Source organism: Enhydra lutris, unplaced genomic scaffold (genome assembly GCF_002288905.1).
Source record: "Enhydra lutris kenyoni isolate GAN:26980312 unplaced genomic scaffold, ASM228890v2 scaffoldscaffold34, whole genome shotgun sequence".
Lineage (NCBI taxonomy): Eukaryota > Metazoa > Chordata > Mammalia > Carnivora > Mustelidae > Enhydra > Enhydra lutris.
Window position 1 is genome coordinate 19,946,086 of NW_019154118.1, and position 11,697 is coordinate 19,957,782.

An 11,697-nucleotide genomic window follows, 5' to 3' on the forward strand; every position below is an offset into this window, starting at 1 on the left:
AAGACACAATTTTCTTCTTGGCCCAGCAGTGTGAACTTGGGCAAACCATTTAGCTCCTCTGCTAAGTGTGGTCCCTTACCAAACGGACACAGGAGTCCCTGTCTGGACCACCTTCCAGGATGGTCGTGAAGCGGGAATCAACTTCAAAGGAGCTGCCCCTACACAAGCCAATGAGGAAACGAAGACGACTCTCACTTTCCTTCTGCGGAGCGGCAGACTGGCCGGGTCGTGATGCGGGCTCTGTGTTCTGCATGTGTTTTGTCGGAGCTGGGCCGACCACCGACCACCGAGGAAGCGAGAACTCTGCGTGGCGCCCCACCCTGCGCGGCGTGCGGTCAGGCGGGAATGGGCTTCGGTTGATGGAAGAAGGCCAATCTCGGAGAAGAAAGGAAAGACAAGTGGGTGACAAAGTGGGTGTCCCAGCAGGTTGCACACGGAGAGAGGGACTTATTTTCTCTGAGTCATGAAGGTTTTACAGTCTGACCAGTCGTTAAACATTGACTTAAAGTGTCAGACAGCTATTGCTAGGCTAGGGCAAATGTTCGCGAAGGTACTTTTAATCAACCCCATGACTGATATTTTTCGCTACTCCTTTTTGTCTCAATTAAAAGCAGATGAAAAATGCCCTTTGTGTCCAGTAGCGACACCACCGACTCACCCTGTGGGGAATTCTCACAGTCCAGATCCGGCTGAGTAATCCACAAGCGTAAGTCTTCAGATAGAAATGTGAATGGCTCCCAAAGTAAATGGCCTTTAAACAAAGTTTTTTAAAAAAACAAATGAGCAATTTGAGGGGGGATATTTTATTTATAGTATGTAAATTACAAACTTCATATTTTATGTCTGAGCTTGAGAAATCATCCAGAAACAATGGATGGATCTTTGTAGGCTTAGAAATCATTTCCTAGAATACAACTTGGGTAATTTTTTGTCTGAATATTTGAACAAAGGGAGGCCTTGTTTCCCTAGCCTCTTGGGAATGCATGCTCCTGCGTGGAGAGGAGAGAACCGCTTTTGCTGTCCTTCTCACTTTTTATGGCTGCCATGGTGGCTAATGCGGGGGGAGTGCAGGGGAGGACAGAGGGAGCTTTTTTATTTTTTATTTTTTTTAATTTGAGGACTATGATGTGCTGTTTACTGGGTAAAATGCTAGGAATAACTCTATCTATGCAGGCATACGTTCTTTATTGCACTTAGCTTTATTGTGATTTGGAGATAGTGTTTTGTTTTGTTTCATTTTTACAAATTAAAGGTTCAAGCAAGTCGATGACACCATTTTTCCAACAGCATTTGCTCACTTAGAGTTTCGGTGTCATATTTTGGTAATTCTTGCAATATTTCAAAGTTTTTCATTATTATTGTATTTGTTAGGGTGATCTGTGATCCGTGATTACAGCTTTCTGAAAGCTCAGTTGATAGCAGTTTTTTTTAATATTTTTTAATTAAGGTATGTGCATTGCTTTTTAGACATAATGCTATCACTGCACACTTAATGGACTATAGTATAGTGTGAACATAACTTTTATTTGCACTAGGTAACCAAAAAATTCATTTGACTCACTTCATTGTGATATTTGCTTTATTGCTGTGGCCTAGACCTGAACCAGCAGTATCTCTAAGGTCTGCCTGTATGGAAAGAAGCCAGTAATTTTGGGTTTGGGGGATTAGCGAGAAGTTTGGTGATGGGTTGGCATTTGAGCTCTATCTTGAAGCACCTGCAGTTTTCTCCTTATGAAAACTGCATGACGGCGTGTCTGGCTGGCTCAGTCGGTTCGGCTTCTGCCTTTGGCTCAGGTCGTGACCCCAGGGTCCTGGGATCGAGCCCCATGTTGGGCTCCCTGCTCAGGGGGCAGTCTGCTACTCCCTCTACTTCTGTCCCTCCCCTCTACTCATGTTCTCGCTCACTCTGCTCTCTCTCTCTCAAATAAACAAATAAAAAATCTTTAAAAAAAAAATGAGTGAAGGACGTTCTAGGCTGAGAGCACAGTTTAAGCAAAGAGTCGGAGCGGGGGAAGTGGAGGTCTACTTGAGGAATATTCTAGGACTTTGACTGTAGTTGGAATACAGGGTACAGGAGGAGAAAGGATGCAATGCAACACGAGACTGAAAAGATTAGTTTGAGATTAGATCATGATGTGCATTGAATAATTAGACTAAAAGATTTGAATTTGACCCTGAGGGGAATGGGGAGTCAGTGAAGGTTTATATGAGGAGCAGAGTGGCCTGGTTTGACCTTTGTTTGGGGAGGAACTCTGTAGCCACATGGAGTGTGGGTTGTGTGGGGTTGAGAAGGAAGGCAGGGAGATTGTTTAGAAAGCAGGAGATGACAGGAGTCTGAACTAAGGTAGGGTTGGGGAGTGGGGAGTGGTGGGGAGAACTTTCCTGAGTGGGCAGGATGGTGGAGGGGAGGTAATAAAACAGACTGGCACATGTTGATCAATTGCTTCAACAAACCTTTACTGAGCACTTACCACAGCCAGACAGGCACTGTGCAGCTGAAAGGACAAAGATGAAGAGACAGTGTCTCTGGCCCAAGGTTTTACCTTAATTAGCCCTCAATCATGTCCCACATATGTGTGATTCATGAGCTACTAGTGTGGAGGCTATGGGGGAATTAGAGGGACATTTAACTTGGGTCTTAAAGGATGGTGGCAAGCTGATTATGTCCATGGGCTGCTTTTAAAAAATGGTTGTTTTGGGGGTACCTGGGTGGCCCAGTAGGTTAAGCGTCCGCCTTTGGCTCATGTCATGATCTCCGGGTCTTGGGATCAACCCTGCATTGGGCTTCCTGCTCAGTGGGGAGTCTGCTTCTCCCTTTACCCCTGTACCCCCTGCCCCCCACTCATGCTCTCTCTTTCTCTCAAATAAATAAATAAAATCTTTAAAAATGGTTGTTATGGTTCTGGGGATAAGGACCAACCTTTACCTTAGCTCTAAAGGCTCACCTAATCTGGTCCACCCCTGCTCCAGCTTCCGCTCACAGTGTCTCTTTTCTGCTGTCTGGCTTCCACTTCTTTTGGTCCCTTGGTGTCAGCAGACTCTCTCCTGAGACAGGGAATTTGCCCGTTGTCTTTGCCTGGAGCACTCTCACCTCTCCCAGATCCCATCTGAATCATCCCTTCCTTGGAGACGTCTTTCCTGAGTCTTCAGACTCAGTCATGTCTCTGTCACATGCTTTCATTAGCACCTCGTACCTCTCTCTCACAGCGCTTTTCTCAGAGCTGTAAGTGTGCGCATTATGTGGTCCTCTGATTCGTGTGTGTCTCCTCCCACTAACTGGTAAGCTCTTTAGGGCAGGAATTGTGTCTGGTTTTGCTCAGCATTGTTACCTTCAGTATTTGCACAGTGCCTGGCCCATAGTACGTTCTCCATGAATGCATATTGGCTGATTGATGGGCTAAAATAATTAATTAGCTAAATGAGGAAGGGCATTTCAGGAATGGAGAGCAGCATGAACGAAGGTGCAGTGGTTTGTTCTGGGGGATATTCTAGAAACAACCAGTGACTGGCTTACGGGAGGGAGGTTAAAGGGGAGGAAAAACAATGAGGCTAGAAAAGTATGTTGGGTAAACCTGGGGAAAAAAACCTGTGCCATACTAACTTGGATGCAAGTTAGGTATACCCTGTTATACCCTGTTCGTCCCCCATCGGAGACTGCGTTCTAACTGCTGGGTTGCTAGAACAAGACTATGATCTCCTCCAGGGCAGAGGCAGTGCCCAACTTACTCACTAATGTAATTCCAGAATCTAGGAAGGTGCCTAACATGTGGTAGGAACCTACAAAACACTTGTTGAAGGAATAAATGAGCAAATGAATCAATACTTTTATCGTGGGAGCTACGGTGAGCTATGGAAGGTTTTTAAATATTTTTAGTTTTGCTCTAGGAAATGTTACTTTGGCAGCAGAATACAAAAGAGGGTCTGTTTTCATTTATTTTATCCTTCTGTATTGCTAGTGGAGCATCTGGATTTGCTTGAAAGGAGGGAAGGTGCACATATCGATCAGGATGGAAGAGACGAGAGGCAGGAGATCATTTGGGCGGCTGTTATGGGGGAAAATGCCGGTGGATGTTTAGGATGCCGGAAGAAGGGGTAGATTTGAGAGGTGTCCGATTTGAATGACTGGGCAGAAGGTCAGGAGTTGGGAGCAGGTGAAGATGACCCCAAGATATTCAAGATTTCTATTTGCCGAGCAAGAGTCAAACTTCTTGCCAGTGGGGTCTTGCTGGGGAGAGGGAGGAGGAGGGAAAGGAGAAGACGGAATGGGGGTCATCTCTGGGACCCTTCTGAGGAAGCTGCCCTCCACACTTGCTTAGGCATCCCCTATTTTAGATTTCAGTCAGAATAAGACAGAAGGGAGCACTCAGAAAGCAGTATGCTAATGAATAAGCAACTCATTACCATATGAGACCACATAGCTATTCTTTTCCTCCTAAATACTCTTTTATCCATTTCTTTGTATTCCAAGCAAGCAAAACAATAACAGACAGTCAGGATTTCTTCACTGCCTATTAAGACGCAGTAATGGTCTGGAATAAGTTAACTGGATCTCGCATTTTCCCAGTTTTCACTCTTTAAAGCTTATCTTTTATTAGACTTAGGAATCATTCATTTCTTCACTGAGAAAACCACTCTCCAGAGGGCTGGATGGAAGGAGGTACGTAGCTGGGCCTCATTAGGCTGTGAGATGGCATTAGAGGGTCTGGTGGCTTGAATTAACCCCAGTGTGGTGGTCCTAACCCAACTGGGAGGGGCTGGGACTTGTTTGAGGGGACCTGGGGATATTGTATATACAGATGCACTATGCAATAGATAGGGTCTGAGAGCAAGAGATGCGTTCTTGGTAGAGAGGAAGCTGAAGAAGGGAATGGACAGCACTGAGGGGATGTACAGAGCTGTTAAGTATCTCCATCCTGCATCTCGTTCCACGTCTGCTCTCACGACCTCCACCAAGAGCACCAAACTCCCTTTCTCTGGGAGAGAAAGAGTGAATGACTATGGGGGCCATGCAAGCCTGTCTAAAATCTGTAGGGCCGACAGTCAGAAAGGGAGGATCATGGGCAGGCTTAAATCCACAAAGGAGGGCCGGAGCTGTCGTCTACCGGCAGACAGGAAGGGAGCATTACGAGGAGGCTGGAACTCTGCAGGCACTGGCCAGAGCAGTGGTCCATAGACAGGATTTCTTCTCAGAGCCTGCATGTTCTGTGAATAGGTGACTTGCGGGGTATGTATGTGTGGTAGGAATGGGAGAAAACCCCAGACCGGATGTCGGGGGACCTGGGTTTGGATGGCCTCCAACTTCCTGTGGCATAAATGATAGATTCTTTCAACAAACTTTGTTAAGTCTGAGAATTCTATATAACTTGAACTCAGGCATTTCCATTTGGATAGAGGAGAAATACAACAACAGAGAGATCTTCCCGAAGGACCGCTGAGAAAGGCCCTTCTTGTTTTGGAGAAGAGTGACTGAAGGAGGAGAGAAAGCAAAATTTCAACATTCAGGAGGCGAGGCCTATCCGTAGACATGGTCCTGGGAGTCAGGGAGTTGTCAGGGGGCAGAAAGTAAGGGAGCAGGGTCAGGACTAAAATGAGTCTACCAAAAAAAAAAAAAAAAAAAAATTTTTTTAAAATGAGCCTACATACAAATCACCATGGTAAAAATAGAGCTCCCAGGGCCTTCATGCAGAGGGCTCATGCTCCCTCAGTGCCCCAAGGGACAAAATTTAAGGAGGCATCACTCTTAGGGTATTCAGGGACTGACACTCTGCTTGCTAGTTTGCACCTCCTTAAAGTTTGCACTTAAAGTAGGCCCCTCTGCCTTATGCTGGAGTTGGGTATTCTCTCCTGACCAGAGAAATGGCCAGCGGACTCAGAATAGCTCACCTAGAACGGAAGGAGTAGAGAGAGACAGGGGAGCCTTCTTAGGTAGCAAAGCAGAGAAGAATGGCCAGAGAGAGGTCAGTCCCGGTTTACTCTAAGACACACTTTTTTTTTTCTTCCCAGCTTTTTGGAGGTTTATGATCAACAAAATTGTGATTGTAAAATTCAAGTGTACATCTTTTTTTTTTTTTTTAAAGATTTTATTTATTTATTTGACAGAGAGATCACAAGCAGGCAGAGAGGCAGGCAGAGAGAGAGGAGGAAGCAGGCTCCCTGCTGAGCAGAGAGCCCGATGCGGGGCTCGATCCCAGGACTCTGAGATCATGACCCGAGCCGAAGGCAGCAGCTTAACCCACTGAGCCACCCAGGCGCCCCTCAAGTGTACATCTTAATGATTTGAAGTCTATGTGTGTTGCGAAAGGGTTCTTACTTCTCCTCTAGTTCATTAACACATCTATCCCCCCACATATTTATTTACGTCCTTTTTGGTGAGAACATTTAAGTTATATACTCTTAGCAAATTTTAATTATACACTGCAGTGTTATAAACTATAGTCATGAAGTTATAACTTCAAAGAGTTCTAAGATGAATACGGTGCTCAGACCTTCCAGCAGTTATCAGGCATGCAAGCTCCATTCTCTCCCACAACTAGGCACTGGGGGAGCCTGTCCTTCAGGTAGAAGTCTGAAAAGTTGGATCTGAAAAGTGGGGTCCAAACGCTGCCCTCGTCAGGGAAAATTTGAGAATTGTGAGTTCCCTCCTGATGATATGTTGTTGGGCCGTGGGTGGAGTTTATGGCAAGAGTATGTCTCATATTTTCCTGCCAGTTTTGATGTGGATATTTCCTTGTTGGCCGTATTGGAGGAGTCGCTCAGCTAGTTTCTGGATTTCTTTCAGAGAGAGTCACTCTGTGTGCAACTGTAGATTTGGTGTGTCTGTGGAAAGAACGGAATTCAGGAGCCTTGTATGTCATCATCTTGAACCAGAAACCTTCACTGATTCCTCCCTGCCACCCCGGCCCCATATATGGGCCATACTTTCTTAATTTTTGTGTGCCTCAGAGTTTCTTATTGAAAACTGGGTTTTAAGTAATGTAATACATTGACTCTGGAAATCAGATTCTCCCCATTCCCTAGCGTTTATTGTTGTTCTTGTTTGTTTAGTGACTTTTCTTCTTTTTTTTTAAGATTTTATTTGTTTATTTGACAGACAGAGATCACAAGTAGGCAGAGAGGCAGGCAGAGAGGGAGGAGAGAGGAGGAAGCAGGCTCCCTGCTGAGCAGAGAGCCCGATGTGGGGCTCAATCCCAGGATCCTGGGATCATGACCCGAGCCGAAGGCGGAGGCTTAACCCACTGAGCTGCCCAGGCACCCCGGTTTAGTGACTTTTCTGAATGAATTCTGTAACGTCTATATTCTTTGTCATGTGTGGCCACTGAAGTCTCTGCTCAATTAGCTTAGTGGTCAGCGAAAGATTAGACATAGATTTGCCTTCAAGGCCTAGAACCACTAAGTCTCTCAGCCTTGGCAGGGGGGCTCCATGGGCATGTTGGGGCATGCCGTCAACACTCAGCCAGGAAGTTGGCAACTCTGCCTTAGCCTTCATGTCCTGCCTCTTCAGAGCCTCAAGGTTAGCCAGAGCTGAGAGCTTAGGACCTTCCTGAAGTGTTTTCTAAGTACGTACACAGCCCTGTGTATGTTTGCTTTCCTGTGCATGTGCCTGCTTTCTAGATTCTCTGGAATACTTCAGAGCCTTTCAAAGCCTCTAAGGATGCCTCATTCCCCAGCTTTTTATTTTAAGGTTTTTGATTAGCTGATTTTTTTTTAAAGATTTTATTTATTTATTTGACAGAGAGAAATCACAAGTAGGCAGAGAGGCAGGCAGAGAGAGAGGAGGAAGCAGGCTCCCTGCTGAGCAGAGAGCCCGATGTGGGGCTTGAACCCAGGACCTGGAATCATGGCCTGAGCCGAAGGCAGCGGCTTAACCCACTGAGCCACCCAGGCGCCCCTGATTAGCTGATTTTTGCCTCAAGTGTTATTCTTATGCCTTAGGCAGCCATAAAGTCCAGCAACTGTCCTTGATTGTTTTCAACAAAACTCCTTGGAGAAAAAGCTGTTCGTACTGGGCAAGCTCAGCGTCCAGTCAAAGTAAGACAGTCTCACAAAAGGGATTTTCCAGACACTTCAAATGACGGCAGCTCTCTGGAGAGGAGGCTCTGAAGGAACTCCAGCCCCGTTCTACCTGTGGCTGTTAGGCTGCTGGTTTTCCTAGCGATTGCGGGATGCTGGTTTCTAAGAGAGAGCTCGATGGAATTACAACAAATTAAAATGCCACAAAGATCACTGTTCTTACTGAGATTGTGTCATTTTCCTTGAATAAACACTTTCTATATTGCTGTGAGCCTTTGGTTAATTTTCAGACTTTTAAAAATTTGATTCTGACAAATTTTTTGTCTGCTTTCTCCTTGCTCTAATGGAGAAGAGCATTTTTGGAGGTCTTTACTCTGGCATTTTCACTGACATCACCTATAGTATATTTGGAATGCCCTTCTATATGATTGCGTTCTCATTTCTTAAACACAGCTTAGATGTCTCCTCTCCTCTGATGCTTTTTCTGTGTCCTCTGGGCAAAGGAGTCAGCTCTTCCTTTATCTTCCTATACCCCTGTGTTTATGCCCTTGTTAATTCACTTTTCACTTACTTGTGTCTGTTCCCATGTCTTCTCGCAGCCTGCAATTTCCTAGCTGGTGACTTATTCATTGTCCGTGCCCAGACTGGTTCTGGAACACACAGCAAGTATGCCTGCTTCTAGGCTAGGGGTATTTGTTTTAGGAGATCTCTGAGCCTAGCCCGGGGAGTCTCAGCCCGAGCCACCAGGTCTCTCCTCCTGTTTCAGAGATGCATAGCTGACCTTCATGTCTCCATCGTGTTGGAAGTGTGGGGAGCTCTGCGAGCCTACCGCAAGCTCAGAGCTGACTGAGCGTCTGAGGGAAGCAGAGGGCAGAGGCAAAGCCCGTGTCGTGAGCTTCAGCAGTGATAACAATGCCGACAGCCGACAGTTACTGGGTCGTTTCCACGCTGCATGCCGGGCTAGGAGGTTTATACTCAGTATCTCATTCGGTTCCAGCATCAGTCCTAGGAGGTGGGTCCTGTTATCCTCATTTTACACGTGAGGCCGTGTAAGGAAAGGGGCAGACCTGGGGTTAGATGAAGGCCTGGCTTCCAAGGCCCATATTCTTAACTGTTTCATCTGAGGGATCCATGAGGAGCATTCGGAGGAGGGGAGACCACACAAGCCTTTTTCTTCCCTGGCACCTGTTCTGCCTCCCTGAAGAGATGCGGCTCCCAGGTGGGTTCAGCCCACCCTGGGCTCAGCTGGGCCACCGTGTGCTTTGAAGCAAGGGAGCGCTGAGGGCTCCTGCAGTGACTTGGCCTCCAGGAAAGCTGTGGGGAGAGGCTCCTATTTCCACAGCATTGGGGTGACAAGTGCATCCCTGAGGAGAGAAACGGCAAAGATTCCTCGTTATCTCCCCCATTCCAGCACGGTGACAGCCCCAGGCTGCTGGGAAGGCCAGCCCACACAGAGAGGAGGTATAATGTAGAGGGCTCAGAAGCATTTCCACAGATGTGGATATCGGTCCTTCTGATAGAGCCCTGTCAGCAGGAAGGGGGATTGTGCTAGCATGCATGGGGCACACTGTTGGGTACAAGGGACCTGGTTGCTAAGCAACAGTCACTGGCCTCCCCTCCTCCCTGTAACCTTTTTCTCTGTTTCTAAGCTTCTAGTTAGCAGATGGGAGGGGCTGAGGCTGCCCAGCCCAGCCCAGCCCTTGGCCCCCTTTCCTGCAACAAGGGGTCTATTCATGGTTCTGAGCAGATTTATTGTCTCTCTGGAGCATGTCTGTGTGTGTGTGTGTAGGGGGAGGATAAAGGGAGGGGTGTATGTGAACTAGGGAGACCTCACCCTCCGACCAAGCGGGCTGGGCTGTTTGATCGATGCTGATCCAAGAACAGGAGCAGAACCCTGCCTAGAGACCCCAAGTGTTTACATCGGTGCCACTGACCCGAATGGTAAGGCCGTACGTACGTCTGCCTTCCCTGACCTGGCCTTTCTCTCTTTCTCTCTTCCTCTCTCCCCGCCCCCACACTTGGGCTTCTAGGCAGGTGGAAAGAGCCCCGTCTGGCAGCTCTGCACAAGGGCTAGATCCTAGAGGGGACGCTTGTGGCTAACCTCCCACGTTTGTCCCCAGGGACTGACTGTCAGTCTCTCCTGTCCCCCATAGGCCTATCCAGGTGCTTTGCATATAGACAGAGCTTAGCAAGTCATTATTACACTGAACTTGTACTCAAAGGGAGGACCAGGAGGTCCTGCTCCATGACAGCCCGTCGTTCCAGGCTACTGATGAGCTCAAACACATGGGTCTGGAGGTAGAGCAACTCCTGGGTGAGGTCAGTTAGTCCGGGAGCTGAACTGAAAACCAAGCTCCCTTGATACTGAGACGGGAAGAAAGCCTGGCCATGCCCTGGAATTCTCTCCAGACCAAGCATTGCCTCTTTGCTCAGAAGGACATCCATTCAAGAGAAACCATGTTCCCAGAGGAGAAGCCCAAACCCCAAATGCCGTTGTCACTTCTGTGCTTTCTTATGGGTGCTCGACTGAATCTAACAAGCCTGCGGTTCTCCAGTCTCATTGCTCTTGCCCTTGAGCCTCATCTCTGGACCCAAGAAGGAGTGTCTGTGGTGAGGGGCAAGCCAAGACCCCATGTTTCTTGTGGAGCAGCAAGCCCTATTGGTGGGAGGACCAGCCCTACCTGTCCTGGGCCATGACCGGTAGAGGGGAAGGGAGGGGAGGAGAGGGGAGGTAGGGGTGATGTGTCTTCATACGGAATTTTGGGCTGCTACCCTACTTGCGAGCTGAGCTGGCAAGGGTGTTCACGGGTCTGGTAGAACGATTTCCAGGGTGATTTAGAAGTGACTGATCTGGGTGAGTCTTCAAAGGCCTTTTTTCCTCCTAGCCAGAGGGTCAGGAACATGAGGATGTTCTATGGAACACAAAGGCAGGACTGAGGAATGTGACAGGAACATTCCTTCTGACCATTGGGAATCCCATCTAAACCAACATTGTCTTGGAGTCAGTGTTTCAGGTTTTTTTTTTTTTTAAGATTTTATTTATTTGATAGAGAGAGAGATCACAAGCAGACAGAGAGGCAGGCAGAGAGAGGAGGAAGCAGGCTCTCCGCGGAGCAGAGAGCCCCATGTGGGGCTCGATCCCAGGACCCTGAGATCATGACCTGAGCCAAAGGCAGAGCTTTTAACCCACTGAGCCACCCAAGCACCCAGTGTTTCAGGTTTTTATGATCATTGGGTACCACTCTGGATCTTGGCAGGGCAAGTTGTGGTCTTCAGAGGAGACAAGTCTTATTAACTTTTTTTTTTTTTTTTTTTTTGAGAGAGTGCATGTGCCCGTGTGGGTGAGGAGGTGCAGGGAGGGGCTGAGGGAGAGGGAGAGAGAAAGAATCTTTTTTTTTTTTGAAGATTTTATTTATTTATTTGACAGAGAGAGAGTGTGAGAGCACAGGCAGGGGGAGTGGGAGAGGGAGAAGCGACTTCCTGCCGTGCAGGGAGCCTGATATAGGACTCGATCCCAGGACTCTGGGATCATGACCTGAGCTGAAGGCAGAGGCTTAACCCACTGAGCCACCCAGGCGCCCCCTATTTCTTATTAATATTATTATCATACTTAGCATTTGCACTGTGTTTTATAACTTATAAAACCCTTTTGGTCATATAATCCCCACCTGCCTCCCTTCCTCCTCA